Source organism: Scylla paramamosain, chromosome 24 (genome assembly GCF_035594125.1).
Source record: "Scylla paramamosain isolate STU-SP2022 chromosome 24, ASM3559412v1, whole genome shotgun sequence".
Lineage (NCBI taxonomy): Eukaryota > Metazoa > Arthropoda > Malacostraca > Decapoda > Portunidae > Scylla > Scylla paramamosain.
In genome coordinates, this window is record NC_087174.1 from 10,095,828 (window position 1) to 10,113,327 (window position 17,500).

Here is a 17,500-nt window from a genome sequence, read left to right on the forward strand (position 1 = left end):
AAGTTAGTGGTGGTGGTGGTGATATTTATGGTGGTGAAGGTGGTGGTTGGTGTCTGACATCAAGAGGTGCGTGGTAGTGGTGATGGTAGTGGTGGTGGTGATGGTAGTGGTGGTAGGAGTACTAGTGGAGGTGGTGGTGGTGGTGGTGGTGTGGGTGCGTGCTGAAAGTATGTGTGAGAAATGTGAATTAATCAGTGTTGTTTTCACCTCAAATTATGGACTGCTAGGACCATAAGACTGAGTTATTTTGATTTGTTTTATAATTACATTTAGTTGTTCTGTCTCTCCCCCTCTTCCTTCTCTCCTTTCCTCCTCTCCTTTCCTCTTGGCTTTTTTTCTTTTTTTCCTTCTTTCTCTTGGTCTTCGATTTTCCTTCCCCTCCTTGTCCTTTCTCCCTCGTTTTTATTTGATTTTTAGAGTCTCATTTCTTTCTTCTTTTTGTTTTTTCTTCCTTCTCTTATTTCTATCTGGCTTTCTTCGTTCTTCTCTCCTCTCCTTTCTTCCTTCCTTTTTATCTTTCTTTCTGGCTTTCGTCACTCTTCTCACCTTCTCTCCTTCCTATACCCTCCATTTCCTCCCTTACCTTCCCTCCCTCTCTTCCCTTTCCTTATCTCTCCTTCCTTTTCCCTCCTCACTTCCTTCATTCCTTCCCTCCATCCTTCCCTTTACCCATTTTCCTCTCTCCTGCCTTCCCTTCCATTTTATCCATTTCTCTCATTCCTGCCTTTCCTTCCCTTCCCTTCCCTTCGCTAGTATTCCTTCACTTTATCCATTTCTCCCTCTCTCCTTCCTCCCTTCCCTCCTGCCTCCGTGTCTGCTTCCTCTCGCCGCCTCCAATAGCCGTCACTGCTGTCTTAAGGCACCCGGAGACAGCGAGTGACAGCCCCAATATGGCCCTCGGGTCTTCCCTGGTTCCTCCTGTCTCATTACCTGTCCACCTGTCTGTCTCTCTGTCGGCTCTCTTTAGTTGTGTGTGTGTCTGTGTATATATGTGTCTAGATTGGGGATGGCGGTTGTGTGTGTGTGTGTGTGTGTGTGTGTGTGTGTGTCTTTATTGTTTTTCTATCTTATTTAACTTTCTTTTCATGATTCGTCTTCATTTATATTATATTTATTGTTTTTTCTCTTCTTCTCTTTTATTTTATTTTTTTTTATTAAGTATTTTTGCTTGGTGTGTTTTGGTTTTCTGTATCTTTTCTGTTTTGCTCTCTCTCTCTCTCTCTCTCTCTCTCTCTCTCTCTCTCTCTCTCTCTCTCTCTCTCTCTCTCTCTCTCTCTCTCTCTCTCTCTCTCTCCATGCTTTTCTTCTTCATTCTTTTCGTTTCCTCTTCTTTATCAGTCCCGTATCATTTCTCTTTTCTCTGCTTTCCATCCAGCCCTTCCTTTTTCCCTCTTTTCTCTTCTCTTCTCTTCTCTCCATCTCGTATCCTCCCTCTTTTCCCCTTCTTTCCATCCTCTCATTTTTCCTACCCCTTCCTTTATCTTCTGTCCTCTCTCTCCTATATTCTTTCGTCTCCTTTCCTTTCTTCTCCTTTTTCCTTTATTTCTGTTCTTACTTTGAAGGAAAATTTATAAGATTGGTGTGTTCATAATAAAGAAAATTTTCCACTTTCATTTTATCATAACCTCCAGAGAGAGAGAGAGAGAGAGAGAGAGAGAGAGAGAGAGAGAGAGAGAGAGAGAGAGAGAGAGAGAGAGAGACGAAAGTAGATGTAGTGGAGTGTAAAAGCTGAGGGTAAGACAGAGAGAGGGAGAGAAACAGAAAAAGAGATAGAGAAAAAAAGATAAATGAGGGAAGATAAGGATGATAATGGAAAGTGCGGATGAGGGAGGTAATATGGAGAAAGAGAATAAGGGAGATGATTATAGGAGATGAAGACATGGTGAGGAGAGAGAGAGAGAGAGAGAGAGAGAGAGAGAGAGAGAGAGAGAGAGAGAGAGAGAGAGAGAGAGAGAGAGAGAGAGAGAGAGAGAGAGAGAGAGAGCATCACTCGGATTAAGTGCATCTAATACACTTGTGGAAATATGAGAGCTTGGTGGTCAATATTGCTCTCTCTCTCTCTCTCTCTCTCTCTCTCTCTCTCTCTCTCTCTCTCTCTCTCTCTCTCTCTCTCTCTCTTAATTAACCAATGATTATTTTTCTCCCGAGTAATGAGCGAATTAATTCATTAGGTTATTTATTTTCTCTGATTTCCTTTCAGTTTATCATCAACACTTGTCTGGATGTTGTGTCTGCCCGGCCATGTTTGTAACCCAGCTGTGTATTGATAAGCAGATAGACGGAGAATTGAAGGTACTGATGGACTGATTAGTACGAGTAGATATTTTATTGCCCATGAAAATACGAAAACATGATACTGATAAACGGAATGATAGATAGATGGATAGAAAGATAAACGGTAGGTAGATAAAAAGATAAGGATTTTATTATCAACAGGAAATGTAAAAGTTAAAAATGCAAAGAATGTTTGAATTGTTAAAAAAAAAAAAAAAACATGGAAGTTGTTGACAATATTTGCACTGACAGAAAATAATCACAAACTAAAATTAACAAATAAACACAAAAATACAGGAATAACAATAATACTCAAAATCGATACAAAGAAGGATTACAAATATACATATCACTCATGGTCCATTCATTCATACATACAAATACGAGTACAGTACATACATACATACATACATACATACACACACATACAGGATTATTCACGTATGCATTATTTCATCAGAGTCTTTCAAACGTGTTCTCCGCTCAGTCTCCTTCATAATCCTTCCTTTCTCTTGCCTTTTCGCTCCATTACCCTCTCTCTCTCTCTCTCTCTCTCTCTCTCTCTCTCTCTCTCTCTCTCTCTCTCTCTCTCTCTCTCTCTCTCTCTCGCTAACAAATCAGCAACTATACTTATTCCTCCTCCTCCTCCTCCTCCTCCTCCTCCTGGTCTATATACACACACAAGCCTCTCTTAACTCACAATGAAGTAACCCAACTCATTCTCCTCACCTGCTTCGGTCGCGGCCTCACCAGGTGCTGGCTCGGTGGTGAGGAGCTAGGGGAGGTCTAGAGGGGACCGGGGTTCGAACCTCACTCATCAGCACGTGCGGTAATGCGATTAAATCCCCGAGACACCCGCTGGCACGTGACGCATTAACCTTAACTTATGCTTCTGTTCCGGCGTGAACAAGAAAAAAAAAGAGGAAAAAAAGAAGGAAAAAAATCATTGCAAATCACACTAATGTATTCCAACCCTGAATTTTTATAGCAAATAATGTCTTTTTTTCGTCTTTTTTTCTTCTTGTTCTTGTTCTTCCTCTTACCGGGTTTATGAAGGGCCTGGTTGGCAATGCACCCCTGTCTATCATTGGCTGGCTAGGTGCTGGGCGGGGGTTCAGGGGCCAATGAGTGGGCGTCTTAGCTACTCGTGTTGGCCAATCAGCGCTCACCTTGTTGTATTGGCTGAGGGTGTGAGGAAGTGCCTCGCAACACGCTAACTAAGGTTCTTCCTACCTCTCTCTCTTACTTCTTACTTCTTCCCTCCTACTTCTTACCTCTTAGTTTCCTGCTTCCTCCTCTTCCTTTTCTTTCTTCTCTATTTTTTTTGTTTTACTTTTTTGTTTATTTGTTTGTTTGTTCTTGTTTGTCTTCGTCGTCATCGTTGTTGTTGTTTATGTTTTTGTTGTTGTTGTTGTTGTTTTTTGTTCCTCCTCCTCCTCCTCCTCCTCCTCCTCCTCCTCCATACCAGGTTCTTTTTCCTCCATTCTTCTACCAGTAGATCCAACACTTCCCTACACACACACACACACACACACACACACACACACACACACACACACACACACACACACACACACACACTCTGCCTTTGATGTCTCGCTACTACTTGAGTCACGCAACACGAACATTCATCTCACTGACCCACCTCCACATGTCACCTCCACCTGCCACCCCCACCTACGATCTCCACTTAGCACTGCACTACTTTCCACCTTCATCCACCTACAATCTTCACTTAACTCCGCTACCTCCACCTTGTCGCTTGCATCCACTACCTCCTCCTTTTCCTTCTCCACCTACGACCTCCACATAGCACTACCTCTACCTTCCTCCACTTGTCCACATCCACTACAATCTCCATTTCATCCTTTTTCCTTCATTTTCTCCACTTTTTTTTTTTACTTCCTCCACCTTGTTGTCTCCACGTGTTACCTTTACCTACTGCGTCCACTTATGACTCTTCACCACCTTCATCTGCCTCCACTTGTCGCCTCCACCCACCACAAACAGCACTTTATAATACCTCCATCTTGTCCCACTTTTCCTCCTCCACCTATGCCCTCCACTTGGCACTCTCCATTACCTCCATCTACCTCCACTTGTCTAGGTTAGGTTAGGTTAGTTTTTTTTCTCTCCATTTCTTCCATATTTTCAGCCCCTCCACCTTGTTCCTTCCACCTGCTACTCTCCCCTCACCTGTTACTCCACCTTGATGTTCTACTCACCTGGCTATTACTCTCCCAGCCTTGTACTTACCTTGCTTACCTGTGAACCCACTCACCTAGTAACTTACGCGCGCGCGCGCGCGCACACACACACACACACACACACACACACACACACACACACACACACACACACACACACACACGTACGTTACCTGTTTCTTAGCACACACACACACACACACACTCTCTCTCTCTCTCTCTCTCTCTCTCTCTCTCTCTCTCTCTCTCTCTCTCTCTCTCTCTCTCTCTCTCTCTCTCTCTCTCGACTGCCCCTCCCCCCCACACACACACAGAAAAAGAGAGAGAGAGAGAGAGAGAGAGAGAGAGAGAGAGAGAGAGAGAGAGAGAGAGAGAGAGAGAGAGAGAGAGAGAGAGAGAGAGAGAGAGAGAGAGAGAGAGAGAAGGCAAACTCATCAGCTCTCCACCACCACTACCACCACCACCACCACAACAAGCAAGGGACAGAGAGGGAGAGGGAATGAGAGGGAAGGAGAGGGAGAGAGAGAGAGGGAGAGGGGAGGGAGTAACACCACCGCCACCTCTGAGTAACGATGTGTTGGTAACGGCCTGAGGAGCGTAACAAATGCTCGTCACAAGTCACACGCCCACAGAGAGAGAGAGAGAGAGAGAGAGAGAGAGAGAGAGAGAGAGAGAGAGAGAGAGAGAGAGAGAGAGAGAGAGAGAGAGAGAGAGAGAGAGAGACTACATACTCGTGCTGTACTTCCTCTTTCTCTCCCAGGTTTGTTTCTTCCTCCTCCTCCTCCTCTTTCTCCTTATTTGCTTTTATCTTCCTATTTTCCTCCTTACTTTAATTTCCTGTTCGTAACTTTTCCTCCTCCTCAGTCTCTCCATTCTTCATATTCCTGTCGTATTTCTCTCTCTCTCTCTCTCTCTCTCTCTCTCTCTCTCTCTCTCTCTCTCTCTCTCTCTCTCTCTCTCTCATCTCCATCCATTCCCCTCTTTATTCTCCTTTCTCTCTCTTGTAATGTTTCTCTTCAATATCTTACATTACTTCTCTTTATGTCTGTTCTCCTCCTCCTCCTCCTCCTCCTCCTCCTCCTACTCCTCCTCCTCCTCCCTCACCTGTAATAATCACACCTGGTCCAACATGCCATCGGAAAAATGCTAAAGTCTTTGGTGTGATTTAGTGCAAAAGGAAGGCGACAAAGAAAGTGCCTGGTTGCAATATTTCGTAATGCTTCGCGTTTGCATGAGGGAAGGTGCGCAGGAAGGGAAGGGAAGGAAAGCAAAGGAAGGAAAACGAGAACGGAGAAGGGACAAGCAAGAGGAAAGGTGTGGGGGGAGGTACTGAAGGAGGGAAGGAAATGGAAGCAGGAGGTGAAATGGTAGAGGGGTGAAGAAAGGAGGAGGGAAAAAAAGAAAGGAGGGGAAAGGAGAGAGGGGTAAGAAAGAGGAAGGGAGAAATGGAAAGGGGTAAGAAAGGAGAAAATTAAAGGAAGGGAAATATAAGAAGGATAGGAGAAATTGGAGGGGGAAGAATGAAGGAAAGGAGGAATAAGGAGGAGGAAAGGAGAATGAGTGATAGAGAAATGGAAGGGATGAGGAAGAAGGAGAGAAGGAAAGGAAGGGAAAAGGTTGGAAGGATAAAGAGAGGAGGAATCAAAGGGAGAAGAGTGAAGGAAAGGAAAGGAAGGGAAATGAAAGAAGTAAGAAAGAAGGAATGGAAGTGATAAGGAGTGAAGGGAAGAAAGGATAAAAGAAAAAAAGATCGGTAAGAGGAGGAATAGGATAAGAAAGAGGAAGGGAGGAATAGAAAGGATAAAAAAGTGAGAGAAAAGAGAAAATAAAGAGGAAATAAATAAAAAAGTAAGGCATTTGTGAATAAACGAAGGACAAGAAAAAAATGACAAAGAAATTATTGAAGATGGGAGAAGAGAAAATTGACTGAAAGTAAACAAAAATAAAAGACTGCAATAAAGATTATAATTGAGGAAAGGAAGGAAAGGAGAGGAGAGGAAGAGACAGACAAGTAAAAGAAAGGAATAAGGAGGGAAGGAGTTAAGAAAATTGTGAGAAACTGATGATTGGGGGAAGGGAAGCAAGGGAAAAAGGGAAGGGAGGAAATGAGATAGAAGGAAGTTAAGGAGGAAAGGATGAAAGGGGAGGAAGAAAGGGAGGAGTGAAGAGAATTATGGAGAATATGATGATAGAGGGAATGAGTGAGAGAGAAGAAGAGATAGAGAGAGGAATAAAGTAAGTGATGGAAGGGGAAATAAAGTTAGAGAGAGAGAGAGAGAGAGAGAGAGAGAGAGAGAGAGAGAGAGAGAGAGAGAGAGAGAGAGAGAGAGAGAGAGAGAGAGAGAGAGAGAGAGAGCCATCAAATAGTCGTAAACCAAAATAGAAATACAAACCTACGCATACATACATACATACACACACACATACATGCAAATGTGTACATGGATGTAGAAACAAAAATTGAAACACACACACACACACACACACACACACACACACACACACACACACACACACACACACACACACCAGAGAGAGAGAGAGAGAGAGAGAGAGAGAGAGAGAGAGAGAGAGAGAGAGAGAGAGAGAGAGAGAGAGAGAGAGAGCGTTATAGATGTTAATGTGGTGACATCTGGAAACTTGTTCTTCTGTTCTTAATTCTCATTGATCCAGTAGAGCTTTTAGTACAGAGAGAGAGAGAGAGAGAGAGAGAGAGAGAGAGAGAGAGAGAGAGAGAGAGAGAGAGAGAGAGAGAGAGAGAGAGAGAGAGAGAGTAATGAATACGTGATAATGACTGGTACTGCAGAACGCCGGAGATAATGACGATAAATGTTGTTATGCTTGTGAAGTTGTAATAGTGGTAATGGTGGTGGTGGTGGTGGTAGTGTTTGGAATGGCACAAAAGGGTGTTAATAATGGGAATGGGAATATGGGAGGTTTCTGGCGTGTTGTGAGGTGATAATGGTAGCAAATGATAGTGAATGGGAGACAGATAAGTACTAGTTTTTTTTTTTAATAGCTCGTAATAGCAATGTTGGCCCTCGTGTGAAAATTGAAAGGTTTATGTTAGTTACCGATAAAAACCATATATTTTCTTCAAAGTACCTAAGCCCCTCTTCTCGTTTTCTGTTGATTTAATAGGACTTTTTTTTACTTTTTTATTTTCCTCGGCTGGAGCGATAAAAGAACATTTCAACACATAATTAGATTTCCTGAGGAGGAGCAGAGAGAGAGAGAGAGAGAGAGAGAGAGAGAGAGAGAGAGAGAGAGAGAGAGAGAGAGAGAGAGAGAGAGAAACAAAACCAGACAAAATATATTTATGAATACTTCTTCCCTACTTCCCTTCCTATTTCCTTCCCTATCCTCTCTCTCTTATGTCTCATTTTTCACTTGATAACATTTTCTTTTTTTCTTTCTGGTGGGGAGCAGAAAGAAAACGGAGGAGCAGGAGCCAGAGTACGCTAAGGGGAGGGGGGACCATTATACCCGAGCCCTTATGGTAATGGCCCTGTCTCCCTACGTATCATTCATGTGAAATTGAATTAAAAAGTAATCAGAGAGAGGGGAGGCCCACACACACCCGCCAATCACCGCCCATCTCGTGACGCCATCGCCAGTCTGCCCGCTGATTGGTCGCCTGATTGATGACTCCAGCCGCGACACCCCACCCTCTCCTCCCCCACTGATGGATTGATGTGGGTGGGGAGAGGGGGTGGGAAGGATGGGAATGGTAGTTGTTGGAGATTTTGTGGTGGTTGTGGGTTGTGGTGATTGAGAGAGAGAGAGAGAGAGAGAGAGAGAGAGAGAGAGAGAGAGAGAGAGAGAGAGAGAGAGAGAGAGAGAGAGAGAGAGAGAGAGAGAGAGAGAGAGAGAGAGAGAGAGAGAGAGAGAGAGAGAAAGGCTGTTTTAGTAAGGGAATTTAGGAGAGTAAGTTTAATGAATTCGTGTTAATCCAATAGAATATTCTTATCTTAGTCGATGTTTCTCTCTCTCTCTCTCTCTCTCTCTCTCTCTCTCTCTCTCTCTCTCTCTCTCTCTCTCTCTCTCTCTGATTACGTTTTATTCTGTTTTGAAATTCTATTGTAGGTTTTAATATTCAATTTTATCTTAACAAGTAAATGGGAACCCAGGAAAAGAGAAAACTGGACTCATAAGCAAGACATTTCGTGACATTACGTGTAGAGAGTTCACCACAAATCGAGCATTCCTGGACACGATAAAAGTGAAGATTATTATACCTGATGGCGATGTGAAATTACTGAACATGCAAGTGGATTAAGATGTGATCTGATAATGTGATGTTTCTCTCTCATTTCTTTGCAGATTAGAGAGGCGAGTGGAGGGAGCTTCCGGGATGGGTGAGTGTACAAATTCAACACTTTCTTGAGTTCACCCTTTGAATATTTTCGCTTCTCAAACCTGGTAAAATCATACAGTGCACGTTCAAGATTATGTTTTCGAGGCACCTCTGACAGTCTTTCATTTCTGTACTTTCTTAAACTCGTCTTTCGTATATTCGTCTGTTTCTTATACATGGCACCGAAAAAGATGACATTGTAATTCAGATCTTTTCTATCGTTTTTACATTTTCGAATACTCAGTCGGAATTTCCCATATTTGTCCTTTTCTAATACTAATTTGACAGAAGTGGTGACATTGTAGTTCAGACTTTTCGTGCCCTAGTTATATTTTTGCACAGTAAATTGTCTTGATTTACAAATTAATAACAAGACCACGGTGCCATTAGAAGTAAGATCTAGAATATTAACTTTTTTTTAGTGTTCTGGGATAAGTCACGTCGCGCCCAAACCCTCAATTTTTAATACATTATTATAGAACACGAACAACACTTCACCATTTTCTTTGAGCAGAGCAAGTGCAACACCTCAGTTTTCTTCGAGTAGAGCCAACACAATCCCTGAATTACTTTTTTTCGTTAGTGGAGCACTTCGTTTTCAGTGAGTTAAGCTTCTGCCACGCCTCACTTCGCTGTCTATCCGTGGAGAGGCGTTCGCGTTAATCTGTGAATCTGGCTGAGCATTAAATGGGTGGGCGGCGTGACGCAAAGGTTGAGCCAGTGCACCTCAATGAACCCGCGTGCATCGTGCTGTCTGGGTCACTTCGGGGATTACTGCTGGAAAAAATAGACAGAGGAGATATTTTTTGTGTCTCTGCCCCTTTAGCTGTTGAAATATCTGATCCTAGTTGATAAATAGAAAGTTCAAGATACGAGTTAAAATAGGATATGGTAACAAACTAAACTGAAGAATCGTCTATAGGTTTATTCATTTGAAGTAACTGACGGCAGCAATCACAGGTTATTTGATCTCATTAGTACTGGAGCTGATGTAGAGTATAATTATCAGATACCACTGCCAGGAATAGGAGTGGCCAAGTAATTCAAGCATTTTAACTGGAGGTGATATAGAGTATAATTATCAGATACCACTGCCAGGAATAGGAGTGGCCAAGTAATTCAAGCATTTTAGTGTCAGAAGTTGTATTTTGTCTCGGTGGAATCGTCAGTGGGTTTAGTTAATTGAACAACAAGTGTCGTCAGGTCAAACGTTCTATTTATTTATTTATTTATTTTTAATTGTCTGGATTTCTTAGTAATTTGGGTCTTGATCCTCAATTTTATGGCGTTTGAAGGTTCAGGTGAAATATTGAGGTGAGTGGACTTGCTAGCTTTTGTCTCTGTAGTTGTGGATTTATGGGAATAAATTGTGGGTCTTTTTTTTTCGTGTCGTTTAAGATTCTGTTCATCTGAGGTTAAATATTCGGGTGAGTGACCTGTTATCTTCGATCTTTATATCTGGTGGATTACATTGAGGATTAAAGGTAGGATTGTTTTGTATATCTTTTTAATCTTGGGGTTTATGATTCTGGTCTTCCTCAATAAACACTTGAGTGATCTTTGTATTTGATGTTATTGGTGTTTTGAGCCTAGAGAGGTAAAAGTAGCGAAAAATTCTGCTCCTCCAGGATTGGCATTGAATAATCTCTTTTTAATTTTACTTGTATTTTGTTTGGAGGAAAGTAAAATGAATAGCGATAAACTATTCTTTCGTATGTAACCGTTTAAATAATATATTGTGGACTGACATTCTGGAAGGAAGAAAGCACTAGTAATGGAAAAAAAAAAAAAAAAATTGTTGCGTATGGTTAAATGTTTCGAAATTTTCACACCTGACCTCTTTTATGTTTTATATGATTTCATGATTATAAAAAAACGCCGAAATTTGTGGGAATTTATTTTTCCTCATTTTTTTTTTTGAAGTCAACTTATACTATTTATTTTATCATACTGCACTGGTATGAGGAAAACATAAAAAAAAAAGTAATAGACCATTTTCTATTACTTATATATCAACTTTCCCTTTGTTAATCATTAGAACTCTTTCGGGCAACATCCACATTTTCTACTATACTGTAAACATCTTGAATCAGAAAACAATCAAAAGCAGTGATAAACAGTTCCCTCTTACTTATGATTCAACATCCCTTCGTTACACACCGGAATTCCAACCACCATAATTTCTCTATGATATTATTCCCTCATATAATTCAACCTCCCCTTTGTTAACCATCAGAACTCTTCCTATTCCATTCCACCGATATATAATTGGCGCAAAAAAGTGTGAGCAGTAACAGGAGGTTAATATTTTGTCCCTCATGATGGCATTTATATAATTTCTAGTTTAGCCTGTGAGTGATAGTTTCAATATTAACTTTATTTGATGTTTGACCAGGCAAATAGCAGCTGGCTTTCACAGTATTAACATTCATATATCATTGCGTTCGTTACCACTTTAATATACGCCGCCACGCAAGCCGATCTTCATTTACTATTGATATTCACGCTTGTATGTGTGTTATTTATTGATTAGCGGGTCAGCGATACAGTGGTTCATAAACAGATGGACAGACAGACAGACGGACAGATTTAGACAGGCGGTGTTTCGTCAGCACTTCAAGGTTATGATGAAATGTTTGTGTGTTGTATGTGTGTTCTTGTGTTTATTTTGTGTTGCTTCATCGTCGTTGTTTTATGTTTTATTGTTTGGTAATTTTTTTTTGTGTGTGTTTGTATTGCCTCGTGTATTGCTTCACTGTTGCTCTGTAGGGTTTAGATTCTTTTTTTTGTGTTTGTTTTTTTTTGTTTTCATTATGTTGCTTCATCGTCGTTCTCCGTTATTCCGTTTTTTTTTTTGTAGTTTTGTAGTTCTTGTATTGCTTCAGTTATTGCTTCACCACTGTTCTTTATCGTTTAGTTTTCTTGTCTTATGTATTTTTCTTTTTCTTTCTTATTTATTTATTTGTTTGTTTACTTTTTGTCCTTAGCTGTTTTTTTTTTCAATACATAAAAAAGATCATGTATTCTTTCACGTTTTTTGTATTACTTCATGAGGAGGAGGAGGAGGAGGAGGAGGAGGAGGAAGGAAAAAAAAAGAAGAGGAAGAAAAATACGATGATAGTGACGAGGAAGAGGAGGAGGAGCAGGGTGAGGTGGTGGAGGAAGAGGAGGAGGAGGAGGAGGAGGAGGAGGAGGAAAAAGTAGGAAAATGGGAGGATAAGACAAAATAGAAAGGATGTGAGGGAAAAGAGAAAAAAGGGGGAGAAGGAACAGGAGAGAGTAAAGGGGACAGAGAGGATAGGACAGAAGAGGAGGGAGAGAGGAAGGGGATGTAAGGATTGCTTGATGGGGGGAGGGAGTGTGAGAGCAAGTGGGAGAGGGGAAAGGAGGGAGAGTCGCCCCCCACCACACTCGATAGCAAGTATTTATGGGGTGTTCTCGTGTACTTCCCCCCTCTCTTCCCCTCTCCACTCTCTCCTTTCCTCTCACCGCTTTTTTTCCCTTCCTATTTTTCCCTTAGTGTTCTCTTTTCCTATTTCCCTTTTTCCCCACACTGTTCTCTTTCTTTCCTTGTTTCCCTCTTTCCCCTCACTGTCGTTTTTCCCTATTTCCCTCTATTTCTTCACTGTTGTCTTCTTTTCCTTATTCCCTTCTCTTCCTTTACTGTTCACTTCCTCCCCCTATTTCCTCTCTCTTCTCTCACTCTTCTTTTTAGCTATTTTCTCTTCTCTCGTCTCATTTTTCTATTTCTTTCCCTCTTTTCCCTCTCCTTTCCTTTCCCTTCCCTTCCTCTCCTTATTTCCCCCCTTTCTCGTCTCTCATTGTTCTGTTCCTCTCCCAATTTCCCATTTTCCTCTTTCATTGTTCTCTTTTCTTTTCTTCTCCATTTCTCTCTTTCTTCTCGTTATATTCTTGTTACACATTCTTCCCCTCACATGACCTTTTCTTCCCCTTACTCTTCATTTTCAGTAATTCTATTAATTTTCTCTTTTTCCTCTTTCGTCTTCCGTGATTCCCTCATTTCTTTGTTTATCTCCCACCGTTTCTTTCCTCTTCTCCTCTTATTTTCCCTCTTCTGCTTTTCCCCGTATTCGTGTTTTTTTCTCTTCCCCATTTTTCTTAACTCTTCTCTTCTCCTCCTTTCATTTTCATTTTTTCCCTTTTCTTTTTTTCTTTCTCTTTTTCCTTTCCTTCATTAATCTATTTCCTCTCCTTCATCGTCTTCCACCGCCTCTGTCTATCATTTCCCCTTCATTTCTATATTTTCAGTATTTTCCTTTATTTAATTCCTTTCCTTAATTTTTTCCTTTTAACTGAACCTTCTGTCATTTTATATTTCCAGCTTTTTTCCTTTTTTTCCCTCTCTAACTCTCAACCTTCCCTCTTTTCCTGCCTATCTCGTTTCTTTCCCCTCTCAATCACTACCCCTCATCACGGTTCCTCACCCTCATTCTTCCTCTTTCCCCCCTTCTTCCCCTCCCTCCCCTCCTTCCCTCCCCTCTCACCCATTACCTTCCATTTACCTACCTACATCTCTACCTGCCTACTTATTTAATGCTACCACTCCTCCGTCCCTCCCCCTCTACCCTCTTCCATCCTTTTCCTTCCTCTCTCCATCCCATATCTCCTTCCTTACCTGCTTATCTCCATTTTACCTGTCCTTACCTGGCTTATCTCTCCCACCTTGGTTGTAGAGAGAGAGAGAGAGAGAGAGAGAGAGAGAGAGGAGAGAGAGAGAGAGAGAGAGAGAGAGAGAGACACACACACACACACACACACACACACACACACACACACACACACACGTCTGAATAATTGGTGCGTAGATAATAGTAGTTGACATTGCTAACATTTCACTTTGAAACAAAATTTGAAATAATATACAAAATCACACTTTATTGATATCATTTTTCATACCAGCCTTTTCCACTCATCATGTTTTAAAGTTTTGTAATTCTGAAAGAAATTTTCTTTATCGTAAAGACTGTACTTTTTCCCGGTCCGTACCTTGAAAAAATTCAATATATATATATATATTTTTTTTATCTGTTAAATGTAAATATGTTCCTTACAAAAAGAGAGGCATTATGTGTATGTCATATATTCATTTGAGTTCATAGGAAGGGTCAGTAGAAAATAATATTTGACTATATCAGCATTGCACTTTTAAACAAAATAAAAAAAATAAAAAAATATTGATCGATGTAAAATTTTTATATCGATATTTCTTTTTTAATTTTCATGTTTTAAAATTCTATAAATCTGAAACAAAATTTTCAATCGCAAATTTTTTTTCTAGGTCCTGACTTTAAGAAATAGTAAAAAAAATTTCACTCAAAAATTTTATCAGATAATGCACACATGTTCTTTCCTTACAAGAGACATTTTGCTGTGTGAAATATTCTTCTGAGAACATCGTAACGGTGGGGAGATAATAATAATGGAATAATGGAGTTTGTAACGTCTAATTATGACACTTTTCGCGACCCCCTCGTGTGTACGTATGCATGTAAGTGACACACACACACACACACACACACACACACACACACACACACACACACACACACACACACAGACACACACACACACACACTTTATTTCTAGTTCATGTTTTTCCTTCTTTAGTCATGTTTTGTTATGGCTTCTTTTTATTATTATTCTCTCTTATTTTTTAGTTTTTTGGAAATATGAAAATGACGTCAAATTTCTCCTTATCACTTTTTTTCTGATTCAAGTAATTTTTTTCTCATTTTCATGCTTTTCTTTGTTGAATCTCTCTCTCTCTCTCTCTCTCTCTCTCTCTCTCTCTCTCTCTCTCTCTCTCTCTCTCTCTCTCTCTCATGCAGACACAGTTTATTCCATTATTCCTTCATACTTTTTATCCTTTTTGGCATTTTCCTCTGCCGGTTTCTCCTCATTGCCTCTTCCTCTTCCCCATAAAAGCTTTCCTCTTTGTTTCCTCGTCAATTTCCGTTTTCCTCTTCCTTGAGCACTTTCATTTTCTTTCCTTTCTCCTCCTCCTCCTCCTCCTCCTCCTCCTCTTTTCCTCTCCTCCCTACTGAAAGGTTGATTCTCTTCCGTGTGTCGTTTTCTCTTCTTTATCTTCCTCCTCTTTGTTCTCTTTCAGTAATTCGTACCTAATTTTCTCGCCCCCTGTTTCATGTCTTTCCTTTTCCTTACCTTCTCATGTTTTCTCCGCCTCTTCTTTTTGTTTTGAGTTAGTTTCTCCTTTCTTTGTCATTTGTTCCTCCTTTGTCTCTGCTTTTTATTGTTTCTTCGTCTTTGCACGTTTTTTATTCTTTCCTTTTTTACTTCTATCTTGTGTCTCTTTTTCTTCCTCATTTTCTCTTACCTTCCCGTTCTCTTTCTCTTTCTTATCTCAACTCTTCTCGAGTTCTTATTTTCATTTTCATCTTTCTTCCTTTGCACATGGGTTTCACTTCTGTTCCTTCTTATCTCCTTTCTTTCGCTTTTCTCTTCTTCCTTTTCCTTTAATTCTTACTCTTTCCCTTAGCCATCGTTCTCTCCTACTTCTTTGAGGCATTTACTTTTTAGTGCACCTTTTCTCTCACCTTTCCCCTTTATTCCTCTCTCTTTGTACTCCTCCTCCTCCTCCTCCTCCTCCTCCTCCTCCTCCTCCTCCTCCTCCTCCTCCATTGCGCCTTGTCGGAAGCTTTAAACCTTTGAAATTATCTGGTGTCAACTCCTCCGTCCTAATCAAGCAATTTACGTGTGTGTTGCGTGCGTGTGCGGCTTGCGTGCGTTGCGTGCATAGTTTGCGTATAGCAGCCGTTACCTGTCACCTCGCCTCACTTGATTACTATGTCAGCTTAGCTATTCACCTGGCACGAGGGGAGGTGAGGGGAACTGAGGGGAGGGGGAAGGTACACGAGGGGAAGCAGAAAGGGGAGGAAGAGTGGAGTGAGGTTCTTGCCCCCTTCTGTGGACTCTTGTGGAAGGAAAGGTGTGTGTGTGTGTGTGTGTGTGTGTGTGTGTGTGTGTGTGTGTGTGTGTGTGTCTGTGTCTGTGTGTCTGTGTTTAATAGCTACTGCACATTCACTACTATACCTGCCTACACTTTTAATTGTAAGAAAAAAAAAATCTGAACGTCACACACTTTACCTCATACACCTTTGAATCGACAACCACAGCTGACTCCCTTTCACCTGTGTAACACTCACCAAACCCACCACTACACCACGCTACACCCTTAGTTATTAAAAAGATAAATGAAATCTGTCACACACCTTACCTGACACACCTTTCAATCTACACCTATTCCTGATTTCCCTACACCTGTGGAACACCCACCACATGCTACACCTGTCAAGCCTTTGCACCACACCTGACGCGCTGTCCTGTTGGGGGTGGGTGTATCACTAATTATACAATCAGGTGAAATTTTAAAAAGGTGATATTTTGGGTCGAGGTCAGTTTTACATAAGTCAGCTTTGTATTTAATGTATCTGTCCCGGAGTAATTATTTTATATCATGAAGCGCTGTGCCTTTCATGACAGAGTGAGGCGTTTTGCATATTTCATGTTTATGGAAGTGAACGTTGAAATAGTAACAAAAATTAACAACAACAACAACAACAACAACAAAACAAACATGGTATCGGTGTAAAATTAGAAAATATGTGACGGGAATGAACCTGAATCACAAACAAACTCACTCTCGTATTTATTAATTTATTTATTGATGTGATGAATGATTCTATTTCTTTCCATTGCTTGCTCCGGTATTCGTGTCCTTTTTATTGCTGGACATGAAAAGTTTACTCGCTGCAACTATTCCTTGGATTAATTTGAAGCCAGAGAACTGAGAGAAAAGAAAGAAAAGAAAAGAAAACATGAAGTGGTGTTTCTGTGTCAAGATTTGCGCAAAACGTGAAAGATTTGCGCACGAAAGCGTGAGGAGGAGCGGGTGTTTCTAAAAATGCTAACCCCTGTCACGCTTGGTCACGGCACGCACTGAGGAAGCGGCGGGACAAAGGCGGCAGGGGAGGGAACCGTACCAGAGGCGGGAGGGAAATGCAGATGGCAGGGGACGAAAGCAGGGACTAAAATAAAGGGAAAAAAGTAGGCAAGGGACACCAGAATAAAGGTATAAAGGGGAATGGAAGCAGGAACACCAGAATAAAGGGAAGAGTAGGCAAAGGATACTAGAATAAAGGCGAAAAGTAGGCACGGAACACTAGAATAAAGGGAAAAGTAGAAATAATGGGGAAAATCGTTTACTTGTATTGTCAGTAGAATGTTGAAGAGGAAAAAATATAGAAGAAAAAGTGGTTCTCCAATATATAGACAAATGGAATAGACTAAAAAAAAAAAAAAAAAAATCAGCTGTTAGTGACGAGTCGATAGGAAGCTTTTAAAGGATTGGACAAGTTTACAGGTAGGAATGATAGTGGGCATAGATAGGTGTGTTTTATACAGGGACTGCCACGTGTAGGTCTGATGGCTTTTTGTTCTAGCTTCTCTTATTTTGCTCATGATCTTAGGTTAGGTTGGGTTGGGTTAAGTTAGCTTGGGTTGAGTTGGGTTGGGTTAAGTTGGTTGGGTTATGTTAGGTTGTTAGGTTAGGTTACGTTAGGTTAGGTTAGGTTAGGTTAGGTTATGCTATGGGTGGTTAGGTTAAGCTAGGTTTCGTTGGATT

At 41.0% G+C, this 17,500-nt stretch overlaps 1 long non-coding RNA gene across 1 annotated transcript in view; it reads left to right on the top strand.

Annotated features, from left to right (window-relative positions):
• LOC135112727 (uncharacterized) overlaps positions 1 to 17,500 on the top strand; it is a 106,708-nt gene that overhangs the window by 52,895 nt on the left and 36,313 nt on the right. The window contains exon 3 of the long non-coding RNA XR_010274548.1: positions 8,805 to 8,839. This is a non-coding gene — a long non-coding RNA (uncharacterized LOC135112727). The remainder of the gene's footprint in view (positions 1 to 8,804; positions 8,840 to 17,500) is intronic.